At 42.8% G+C, this 13,322-nt stretch overlaps 1 protein-coding gene across 1 annotated transcript in view; it reads left to right on the top strand.

Moving 5' to 3' along the window:
* The window catches only part of dock1 (dedicator of cytokinesis 1), a 443,854-nt gene that overhangs the window by 286,141 nt on the left and 144,391 nt on the right, over positions 1-13,322 (top strand). The window lies entirely within an intron of this gene.

Genomic DNA, 13,322 nt, shown 5'->3' with positions numbered 1-13,322 from the left:
AGATGGAGGTGATAAGTAGAGATAACAAAGAGCGTCACATTCTGGAATCTTCATAAATGAAGAAGCTATAAGTGGATCCAGATAAAGAAGGGGTGATGGTTAGATCAAATTAGCAGGGAAGAGTAAAGAAAGTGAGTAATGGTGGGTTGGGGGGAGGGTATTGTAAAGAAGATGGAGGTGAGATAAACTTTCTGTACTCTAAGCACAGCAACCCAAGCTTTTCTGGCTATTCCTTGAACTGGAGCCACTCATCCTTGAAATCATGCTTGTAAATATTCAATATAACTACACTAAGGTAATCACAGCCTTTGTGAAATATAGTGCTCAGAATTAGAAATTTGCCAAAAATAAAGGTCTTTTTAATAGGTTTGTTCATTTTTGTTACTGCAAGCTAAAAATGCTAAAGGCTGTATGTTACATTATTTAATAGAGCATCATTGCACATATCAATAAAAGCGATCGATTGTGAATTTCAATGGCCTCCCACAGTGAAAATGAAAGACTAATCTTAAGAGAGAGTGGTAGACAAAAATGCTGGAGAAACTCAGCTGGTGAGGCAGCATCTATGGAGCGAAGGAAATAGGCGACGTTTCGGCCTGAAACATCGTCTATTTTCTTCGCTCCATAGATGCTGCTGCACCCGCTGGGTTTCTCCAGAATTTTTGTGTACCTTCAGTGACAATGGTGTCTGATTACATAGGTCCCATGGAAACCCAGGTTGTTGTTTGTAAAATAGGCTTTATTCTGCTTGTCATTTTTCAAGGTCACTTTTAAGTAGTTCCCTATTTCCCAATTGAAATCAACATTACCAATTTGGCCTGCATAATAGAAAGAGTGTTCTCCAATTCATGAACACATTATATCCAATTTGTGGTATGGAAACACATGTTATAACTGAACTATCAGTACTTTAGTAATCCATGGGGAGTTGCGTGGTCAGCGGTTTTGTGAGAATAATGTTGGTGGTGGGAATTGGTCCTAATGAATAAGATGGGCTTGTAAAGATCATGAGGAGACATAGGAAAGAAACTAAAGGGAGTTGAAAGTTCAGAAAAGTGGAGGGAAACAGCAGAGAAAATTGACTAAATGATTGCATGTTTACAAGCATATAAACAAATGTCAATATATAATAAATATTGCAAAACATGGTTCAGCATTACAAAAAAATCAATAATTTCTATAAACATACTTGTGAAAGCAAGCATCCATTACATATTTGCCAATTTATTGTAAAGTGATAAAAGATATGAACCAAATTTGAGAAGGACATGGAGGGTAATGAGATCAGTGTGAGGTATACTAATGTGACAGGGCAGTTTGAGATCAAGGATAAAGTGGTATTGGATCTCTTGAAAAGTATTAAGGTGCATAAATCTCAAGGGCATGATGAGATCATTTCCAGCTTATTTGAGAGAGGCAATTGAGGATATTGCAGAGACCTTAATGAAAATGTTTGTGGCGTCCACTGGCGAGGTCCCAGATGACTGGAGCATTGGCAATATTGTTTAAGAAGGAACTGCAGATGCTGGAGAATCGAAGGTACACAAAAAAGCTGGAGAAACTCAGCGGGTGCAGCAGCATCTATGGAGCGAAGGAAATAGGCAACGTTTCGGGCTGAAACCCTTCTTCAGACATTGGCAATATTGTTCTTTTGTTAAAGTAGAGATAGCCCACGGAATTATAGGCCAGTAAACCTGATGTCAATGGTAGGGAAACTATTGGAAAGGATTCTTCGGAATACGATTTACTCTAATTTGGAAGAAAATGGGCTAATTGGGGACAGTCAACATGACTTTGTCCGCAGTAGGTCATGCCCTACGAACTTGATTTAAGTTTTTGAGGAGATGACAAAGGTGACGAATGAGGGTAAGGCAGTGGATATTGCCCATGTGGATTTTACTAAGAAATTTGATAAAGTCTCATGGTAGGCTGATCCAGAAGATTAAGATGCATGTAATCCATCATGTGTTGATATTTTGGATGGAGCCTTACTCTTGAAAGGCAGAGGTTAGGTTGTAATATACAGCATATAATATATATATATATATATATATATATATATATATATATATAAAGATTATATATATATCTATATCTATATCTATATATATATATATATATATATATATATATATATCTCTTAAATGCAGACATGATAGTGGCTTTTAAGAGGCTTTTAGATGGACATGGATATGCAGGGATATGGATTACATGCAGGTAGAGAAGATTAGTTTTACTTGGCATCATGTTCAGCACAGATATTGTAGGCCACAGGCCTACATGACCCATATATTTATTTACCCCTGCCATATCTTGATTTGATAATATATGTTGGATGTGAAGTTTAAAAAAATCAACACATTAAGCAATATAAAAAAAGGGAAGAGATGATTGCACCATCAGGTAAAACAAATACTTCATCATAAAAGTTGGCCTTGTATGCATTTCCCGTATACATTATTGTGCACTTCCAATGAAATTTCTGGAGTAATTTCTGTAAAATGACCATTCATGATGATTTTGATCAGTAGAACATTATATGAGGGACAGTTATTTATTGTAACTGAACAAGTCAAATTGCAATTTTATTGAAGGATTGTGTTTCATGTTTTTTGCTAATGCATTGGTAAATGAGCTTCACGACAGAGGATTGTGTCTGAAGAACGGTCTCGACCCGAAACGTCGCCTATTCCTTCGCTCCATATATGCTGCCTCACCCGCTGAGTTTCTCCAGCATTTTTGTCTACCTTCGATTTTTCCAGCATCTGCAGTTCTTTCTTAAACAGATGATTGTGTAAAGTCACTAATATGACTACTTGTTTTCCCTGACCAGTTTTAAATGTGGAATAAATAACCAGCAACCAGATTCTTCTGCTGAGAAATTGAGTTCCTGAGCAGATCAACATTTCATTGTACCAAAACCTAGAGTTCTTCATCCCCAGTCAGCTTCACTCCCATACTATCACCATATACCTTCTTTACCTCACTATCTACTAGTGTTTCCACTTTCAAGGAGCTATGGACATCGATCCCAAGATCTCTTTGTACATCAATGCTGTATATTCATTCTATATTTTCCCCTTACATTCGATTTCCCAACCTGCACCACCACACACTGCTCAAATTAAACTCAACCTGCCACTTTTTTGCCCATTTCTATAGCTGATCTATATCCCATTGTATACTTTGTGTAGGAAATAACTGCAGATGCTGGTTTAAATCGAAGGTAGACACAAAATGATGAGTAACTCAGCGGGACAGGCAGCATCTCTGGAGAGAAGTAATGGGTGAAGTTTCGGGTTGAGACCTGAAATGTCAGTCATTCCTTCTCTCTTGAGATGCTACCTGTCCAGCAGAGCTATTCCAGCATTTTGTGTCTACCACTGTATACTTTGACAGCCTTCCTCACAACCCCAGCAATCTTTATGTAATCTGCAAACTTATTAGCCAACCCATCTTCGTTTATTTACGTAATTTACATATATCAAAAACAACAGAGGTCGTCCCAGCACAGATCCCTGAGGAACTCCTCTGGTTACAGACCTCCAGAGTGAATATTGTCTTTCCACCACACTCCTCTGCTTCCATCGGTAAGCCAGCTCTATTTCCATCCTCTACCTTCTACGAGTAAGTGAGTTCTGAATCTGTGGTAGACCCCTCAGTTAATGTTACAACTTAAAGGTCATCATGGAACAAGCATTGAACAGAGCACACATAGGAACGGGCCCTTTGGACCACCACACCCTCACTAACCATGATGTTAATTTAACTAATCCCATCAGCTGGCACATAGTCTGTATCCCTCTATTTCAGCCTGTTCATGTGTGTCGAAATGACTCTTAAACACTGCTATCACATTAGCTACTACCACCTTCCATTGCATGATGTTCCAGGCACCTATGACTCTCCGTGTAAAATTAATATATCATACATTTCTTCTTGGTGGCGTCCAAAACCATCATGTAATGTAATTGGATAGTGGTGGACAACCAGATTTGAGGTGGGTTTTCTGTGGTGAGGTCATAGAAATAGAAAATAGGTGCAGGAGGAGGCCATTTTGCCCTTCGAGCCAGCACCACCATTCATTGTGATCATGGCTGATTGTCCCCAATCAATAACCCGTGCCTGCCTTCTCCCCATATCCCTTGATTCCACTAGCCCCTAGAGCTCTATCTAACTCTCTCTTAAATCCATCCAGTGACTTGGCCTCCACTGCACTCTGTGGCAGGGAATTCCACAAATTCACAACTCTCTGGGTGAAAACGTTTTTTCTCACCTCAGTCTTAAATGACTTCCCCTTTATTCTAAGACTGTGGCCCCTGGTTCTGGACTCGCCCAACATTGGGAACATGGGAACTCATGTTCCCAATGTTTTTCCCCCTTGTTTTTGTCGCCAAAGTGGATAACCTCACATTTATCTATATTATACTGCATCTGCCACGCATCTGCCCACTCACTCAACCTGTCCAGGTCACCCTGCAACCTCCTAACATCCTCTTCACAGCTCACTCTGCCACCCAGCTTTGTGTCATCCGCAAACTTGCTGGTGTTACTCCTAATTCCCTCTTCCAAATCATTAATATATATGGTAAACAGTTGCGGCCCCAACACCGAGCCTTGCGGCACTCCATTCGCCACTGCCTGCCATTGTGAAAAGGACCCGTTCACTCCTACTCTTTGCTTCCTGTCTGCCAACCAATTTTCTATCCATGTCAACACCCTACCCCCAATACCATGTGCTCTAATTTTAGTCACCAGTCTCCCGTGCGGGACCTTATCAAAGGCTTTCTGTAAGTCTAGATACACTACATCCACTGGTTCCCCTTCATCCGGTTTACTTGTCACATCCTCAAAAAATTCCAGAAGATTAGTCAAGCATGATTTCCCTTTCATAAATCCATGTTGACTTGGACTAATCCTTTTCTGCTATCCAAATGCCCCAATATTACCTCTTTAAAAATTGACTCCAGCATCTTTCCCACCACCAAAGTCAGGCTAACTGGTCTGTAATTCCCTGTTTTCTCTCTCGCTCCTTTCTTGAAAAGTGGGATAACATTAGCCATCCTCCAATCCACAGGAACTGATCCTGAATCTATTGAACATTGGAAAATGATCACCAATGCATCCACTATTTCTAGATCCACCTCCCTGAGGACCCTGGGATGCAGACCATCCGGCCCAGGGGATTTATCATCCTTCAGTCCCATTAGCCTACCCAATACTATTTCTCGCCTAATGAAAATTTATTTCAGTTCCTCTACCCCCTTAGATCCTCTGTCCTCCAGTTCATTTGGGAGATTATTTGTGTCTTCCTTAGTGAAGACAGATCCGAAGTACCTGTTCAACTCTTCTGCCATTTCCTTGTTACCCATAATAATTTCACCTGTGTCTGCCTTCAAGGGACCCACATTTGTCTTTGCTACTCTTTTTCCCTTAACATATCTAAAGAGGCTTTTACTGTCCTTCTTTATATTCCTGGCCAGCTTCCCCTTGTACTTCACCTTTTCAGCCCGTATTGCCCATTTTGTTTCCTTCTGTTGTCCTATGAAAGTTTCTCAATCCTCTGGCTTTCGGCTACTCTTTGCTGTGTTATACATCTTTTCTTTTAGTTTTATTCTATCCCTAACTTCACTTGTCAGCCACGGTTGCCTCCTACTCCCCTTAGAATCTTTCTTCCTTTTTTGGAATGAAATGATCCTGTGTCTTCCGGACTATGCCCCGAAATTCCTGCCATTGCTGTTCCACCGTCATTCCTGCTAGGATCCCTTTCCAGTCTACTTTGGCCAGCTCCTCTCTCATGCCTTCATAGTCCCCTTTGTTCAACTGCATCACTGACACTTCCGATTCAACCTTCTCCTTCTCAAATTGCAGATTAAAACTAATCATATTATGACCACTACCTCCAAGTGGTTCCTTTACCTCGAGTTCTCTTATCAAATCTGGTTTATTAGACCACTAAATCCAGAATTGCCGTTTCTCTGATTGGCTCCATTACAAGCTGCTCTAAGAATCCATCTCGGAGGCATTCTACAACTCTCTTTCTTAGGGTCCTGAACCAACCTGATTTTCCCAGATTACCTGCATATTGAAATCCTCCATCACCACAGTGGCATTACCTTTGTTTACATGCCAGTTTTAACGCCTGCTGCAACTTACACCCTACATCCGGGCTGGTTTATCCTATGGTCATCAGTGTACAAATCCTAACTTTTAAAGCTGGCGAGGTCAACGAGAATGTCTACTGTGACATTGCAAAACCCCAGTCTGCATCCAAAGGGAGACAAACTGATCCTTCTAATAACTTCAGTGCCAGAGGCAGAAAGGACACAATCCTGTGGCAAGGCATTATTAACAAGGAACAAGTCAGAACACATAACTCTAACCACGTTCTTCTCGGGACAAATTGATGCACAAACTCATCATAACTCTTCCACTGTTTAAGAGAGACCTGAGCAAGACATTAGTCCCTGTTAGATCACGCCATCACCTAATCAAGGAACTACAAATGTGTCTGCATCATTCTGCACCAGTATTAATGGTGGGAGGACAGGGCTCCTCTAATAAGAAGAAGCAAGACTGATTTGGTGAAATGTACAAAGCATGAAGAACTTACTGCTTCCATCCACTTAGGACTTGTCGTCACTCCTGACAACCAACAAGTGAAAAATACCTTATTCCCAATTGAAAGGTAGGGCCTTCAGAATAGATAGTATCTATGCTGAAATTCTAAAATTGGTGAAGAGCTCAATTTGATTACTTCATCGCTCACATCTGGGAAGGAGAGGAGATTCTTGTGGACCTTGGAGATGATCTATCATTAGCATCATCAAGGTCGGAATCAAGTCTAATTGCTGCCCACACAGTTAAAATCATCGGCAGGATCTCCTCACCCACATTCTCCAAGTAGTTGAAGAGCTGCACCTTGAATCGCTGAATGAATTCTGTCCATCTGACACATAGTTTCAAGATATTTCCTGTATGACAACTCCAAGAAAATGGAAGAGTTTTCTTGAAAAACTCCAAGAAAGCAGCACTATAATACACTTGAGGAAAGGGGATAATAATAAAGAAAATAATAGGACCAAATAGAGACCAAAAACAAAGTTTGTGTGTAGAAATGGAATGCATAGATTGGATACTTTGAATTCTACCATTACAAATATAGAGTAAGATGTAGACATGATACTTGAGGTGGAATATGAAATGTTTGATTTTGAGTATTAAAAGAACAGACGGTTTTTCCATGTCCAGAGAAAATAAATTGCAGGTTGAGAAATGAGGGAAGAAATGCAGGATACCCTGGCAATTTGTTTTCCCAAATCACTGGCCTTCGACAGGGTACCAGAAGCCTGTCAAGCTTTTACAGTGGTAACTTACATTATTAGTTAGTGGAAATGGATAAACTAAGTAATTATAAACCAGGGTAGACAAAAATGCTGGAGAAACTCAGCGGGTGAGGCAGCATCTATGGAGTGATGAAAATAGGCAACGTTTCGAAGGGTTTCGACCCGAAACGTTGCCTAATTCCTACGCTCCATAGATGCTGCCTCACCTGGTGAGTTTGTCCACCTTCGATTTTCCAGCATCTGCAGTTCCTTCTTGAACAGTAATTATAAGCCAGTCAGTCAAGCAATGCTGATAGTCAAATTATTGGAAGCATTCTAAGGAATACTATAAATTATAACTTATGAAGGCACACATTAATCAGGTATTTATTGAAGGAAGGTTGTTTCAGATTAATAATTGCATTTTTTGTGAAGTTAACAAGAATTGGTGAGTGCAGGGCATTTGAAATGTAGTACATGGATTTTAGTAAGTTGTTTGACAAGGTTCCAAATGGAAGTCTGATCAGAACACTAACAGTCAACAGGATCCAAAGGGAGACTGTGAAGCTGAATGTAACACTTTCAGATTTCCAGCATCTGTACTCTTTTTTAAAAGTTTGATTTAATTTTGGCAGTAGCAGGAAGAGAGTATGATAACTAAGGAGTGTTTTAGTGATGAGAAGATTACTCTCATGGTATTTGACAAGGCTTAGCACGATAAGGAAATGTATTAAGCAGAAACAAGGAACTGCTGATGCTGGTTTATAAAAAAAAAGACATAAAGTGCCGGAGTAACTCAGTGGCTCAGGCAGCCTCTCTGGAGAACAAGGACAGGTGACTTTTCGGGTGGGTCTCTTCTTCAGACTGACTGCAAAATACGTTTGCAGATGGTCACGTGATGTCCAATTTCCTCCCCTTCCTAGATGTGGGTGGCAATGTAATGGAATTGAGCTCTTCACTAATTTTAGAATTTCAGCACAGATACTACCGTGAAGGTCCTACTTTTCAATGATTGAAAAAGCAGTTGACCACAGGAAGGCACTGGGTAGACAATGGCAGAAATAATTAGAGTACTGCAAGTTAATGGATCTGGAAAGGACAGACAAAGGCAGAGGAATAGTACGAATATGGGAAATGTAGAAGTAATCCAGAACCCTAAAGGTAGCAAAAGAGATCAAAGTGATGGTTAAGAAGATAAATGAGATTCCATTTTGTTTGGTTGGTGCATCGAATATCAGAACAATGAAGATACTTAAAATGTGTAATACACAGCTTTGTCCGTGATTCCACAGATTCACCTATAAGAATTTCCTTTAATTCTGAGGCTATGACCTCTAGTCCTACACTCTCCCACTAGTGGAAACATCCTCTCCACATCCACTCTATCCAAGACTTTCACTATTCTGTACATTTCAATGAGGTCCCCCCTCATTCTTCTAAACTCCAGCGAGTACAGGCCAAATGCCGTCAAACGCTCATCATATGATAACCTATTCATTCCTAGGATCATTCTTGTAAACCTCCTCTGGACCCTCCTGAGCCAGCACATCTTTCCTCAGATATGGTGCCCAAAATTGCTCACAATATTCCAAATGCTGCCTGATCAGTGCCTTATAGAGCCTCAGCATTACATATGCGTTTTTGTGTACAAGCCCTCTTGAAATAAATGCTAGCACTGCATTTGCTTTCTTTACAACTGATTTGACTTGCAGATTAACTTTTTGGGAACCTTGCACCAGCACTACCAAGTCAATAGACAATAGGTGGAGGAGTAGGCCATTCGACCCTTCGAGCCAACACCGCCATTCAGTGTGATCATGGCTGATCATCCCCAATCAGTACCCCATTCCTGCCTTCTCCCCATATCCCCTGTCTCTGCTATCTTTAAGAGCCCTATCTAGCTCTCTCTTGAAAGTATCCAGAGAACCAGCCTCCACCACACTCTGAGGCAGAGAATTCCACAGACTCAAAACAATCTGTGAAAAAAAGTGTTTCCTCGTCTCCGTTCTAAATGGCTTACCCCTTACTCTTAAACTGTGTCCCCTGGTTCTGGACTCCCCCAACATCGGGAACATGTTTCTTGCCTCTAGCATGTCCAAACCCTTAATAATCTTATATGTTTCAATAAGATGCCCTCTCATCCTTCTAAACTCCAGAGTATACAAGCCCAGCCGTTCCATTCTCTCAGCATTTGACAGTTCCGCCATGCTGGGAATTGACCTTGTAAACCTACACTGCACTACCTCAATAGCAAAAATGTCCTTCCTCAAATTAGGGGACCAAAACTGCACACAATACTCCAGGTGTGGTCTCACTAGGGCCCTATACAACTCCAGATGGACCTCTTTGCTCCTATATTCAACTCTTGTTATAAATGCTAACATGCCATTCGCTTTCTTCACTGCCTGCTGTACCTGCATGCTTACTTTTATTGATTGATGAATAAGGACCCCCAGATCGAGTTGTACTTCCCCTTTTCCCAACTTGACACCATTTAGATAGTAATCTGCCTTCCTGCTTTTGCTACCAATTTGGATAACCTCACATTTATCCACATCCCTTTGCAATTTCTGGATTTTCTCTCCATTTAGAAAATAATCTACGACTGCATTCCCACAACCAAAATGCATGACTCCACACTTTGCTACACGATATGCATACACTATGATTACATCTCTGTGCTGGATCCAGGACAAGTCATCCAAAATGTTAACCCCCAGGAATTTGAAGCTGTTAACTCACTCCACTGCCAACCTACCAATGGAAACGAACATATGTGTAGTAGTCATTTAGCTTAACTCAGTATGTTATAACTACAACCAGTTACCTTTCAATTATATCTGCCTGTAATTATGTGGGGGGGGGATTTATACGTAGTCCGAGGCATGTTTGCGGCTGGGATTCTCGTGCAGACTCTCTAGTAGTTAGTTTAGTTTGAAGAAGCATGGGGAAGAGGTCACAGCTTTCGACCATGCAAGAGTTTGACCACGAGTAAGATCAAAATGTACTTATACAAGAAGAGATTTGGATGAATATCTTACAGTTTTTACTACTACAATAAAGAAACTATTAATTAGGAGACTGTGTTTGGAAGATTTATCTTTTGACGGCATTGAAAGCTCGTGGAGAGCTAGTGAGTGCGTTTCGATTATCTCATGAACCCCTGTCGTCAATCATAGTGGCTAAAGGAAAGATTCCTTGAAACGATATAAAAATCTGTCACTATAACATGGTCTTCCAAATTCCCCTTTCTGGTCATGGATTGATTCCTTTGATTTTGTCCACGATTAGACTTGAGGAAAATATGGACTACTTCCCATGTCTTAGCAACACCTCTCAACAAAGGCAGTCATCAGTATTGAAATTCACTGTCACCTTCAATGTGCCAGCATAGCCTTTGCTCACAGCAGATTGGCAAAGGCAATGCTGGCACACTGAGAGATATCAATATCTCATATCCAGCACAAGTTCTACCAGGTGGCACTGATCACCACCCATCTGTATTCTTTTGAGATGCAGACTGGCTACAATAGTCACGTAAAATACAGATGAGATATCAATGCAAAATGTATAAAATATAATTGTATAAAATATCCACCAACATGTATCCTTCCCCACTAGAGTAGACAAGACACTGGACAAAGTCTACACCAATATGGCTGAAGCTTACAAAGCCATCCCCCTCCCCCACCTTGGTCAGTCTGATCACGTCTCATTGTTCCTGCTCCCTAAGTACTCCCCACTCATCAGACGGGTTAAACCAACTGTAAGGAGAGTTAAAGTCTGGTCAGAGGAAGCGGACTTCACACTTCAGCAGTGTTTTGGAAACACTGACTGGAAGGCGTTTGCAGCCCAGGCCACCCTTGACTCTCACACGGACATTGATTCCTATACATCCTCTGTTCTGGACTTTATAAACTCCACCATCAATAGTGTCACCTCCCTCAAACAGGTGACCATATACCCGAATCAGAAGCCATGGATGAACGCGAGGTCGGCTACTGCTGAAAGCACGGGACAACCGCTTTCAGGTCAGGCGATGCTCGAGCCTACAGTTCATCCAGGGCTAACCTGAAGAGGGGCATCAGAATACCAAGCACTGCCATAAGCTCAGGATTGAGGAGCACTTCAACACAACAAACTCCGACCCCCGACGCATGTGGCAAGGCATCCCGGCCATCACGGACTACAGACCCTCCAACATCACCCCCACATCCAGCGACGCCTCCTTCCTTGAGGAGCTTAATCACTTCTATGGCCGCTTCGCCACGGACAATCCAGAGACAGCCATCAAGGCTGTGCTACCTGCCGATCACCAACCCCTCTCACTCTCCCCCTACGACTTGTACGTGGCACTGAGTAGGACTAATGCACGTAAGGCTGCTGGCCCTGACGGCATCCCCTGGCGCGTGCTCAGTGCCTGTGCTGCGCAGCTGACAGACGTCTGGACTGACATCTTCAACCTATCACTTGCCCAAGCAGTTGTCCCCACTAGCCTTACAACCACATCCATCGTGCCAGTGCCAAAACCCTCCACTGCGGCAAGCCTCAACGACTTCCGCCCAGTTGCACTTACCCCCATCATCACCAAGTGCTTCGAGAGGCTGGTCCTGGCACACCTCAAAAGCTGCCTACCCCCCACACTGGATCCCTATCAGTTTGCCTACCGCAAGAACAGGAGTACGGAGGATGCCATCTCAACGGCACTTCACTCCGCCCTCTCCCACCTTGACAACAGAGACACTTATGTAAGAATGCTGTTCATCGATTACAGCTCAGCATTCAACACCATTATTCCATCAAAACTGATCACCAAACTCGGTAACCTGGGCATCGACCCCTCCCTCTGCAACTGGATACTGGACTTTCTAACCAACAGACCCCAGTCTGTGAGGTTAGACAAGCACACCTCTTCAACCCTCACCCTGAACACCCGCGTTCCTCAGGGCTGTGTGCTGAGCCCCCCTCCTCTACTCTCCCTCTTCACCTATGACTGCACACCTGTACATGGTACTAACACCATCATCAAGTATGCAGATGATACAACGGTGATTGGCCTCATCACAACAACGATGAGCTGGCCTACAGGGAGGAGGTCCAGCACTTAGCAGCATGGTGCGCTGACAACAACCTGGCCCTTAACTCCAAGAAGACCAAGGAGCTCATTGTAGACTTCAGGAAGTCCCGTCAGAGCTGGCACGCACACCCCCCATCCACATTAACGGGACGGAGGTGGAACGTGTTTCTAGCTTCAGGTTCCTGGAGTCAACATCTCCGATGACCTCTCTTGGACCCACAATAACCTCTACTCTGATCAGAAGGCTCATCAGCGTCTCTTCTTCCTGAGGAGACTGAAGAAGGTCCATCTGTCTCCTCAGATCCTGGTGAACTTCTACCGCTGCACCATCGAGAGCATCCTTACCAACTGCATCACAGTATGGTATGGCAACTGCTCTGTCTCCGACCGGAAGGCATTGCAGAGGGTGGTGAAAATTGCCCAACGCATCACCGGTTCCACGCTCCCCTCCATTGAGTCTGTCCAAAGCAAGCGCTGTCTGCGGAGGGCGCTCAGCATCGCCAAGGACTGCTCTCACCCCAACCATGGACTGTTTACCCTCCTACCATCCGGGAGGCGCTACAGGTCTCTCCGTTGCCGAACCAGCAGTTCGAGGAACAGCTTCTTTCCGGCGGCTGTCACTCTACTAACCAACGTACCTCGTTGACCTGCCAATCACCACCCCCCCCCCCCCCCCCCCCCAAATGCTCCAAATTCAGTGTCAAGTTAAGGAATATAACATCAAAGCCTCTCCCAGACCAATGTACCTACCCTTGAGACTATCATTATACTAATTTAGCTTTGACAGGAAGGAAACATTGGTCACATGCTTGCCCATCACATTCCTGAAACAGTTCATTCCATGCTTTGTCATATACGATATTAGCAGTTGAACATAGTTGGTTGCATTCTAGTTATTAATTTCCTCTGTTATGTGATAA

The sequence above is a fragment of the Leucoraja erinacea genome, chromosome 15 (assembly GCF_028641065.1).
Source record: "Leucoraja erinacea ecotype New England chromosome 15, Leri_hhj_1, whole genome shotgun sequence".
NCBI lineage: Eukaryota > Metazoa > Chordata > Chondrichthyes > Rajiformes > Rajidae > Leucoraja > Leucoraja erinaceus.
The sequence above is the reverse complement of the archived record's forward strand: the minus strand, read 5'-3'. Positions and strand labels throughout refer to the sequence as shown.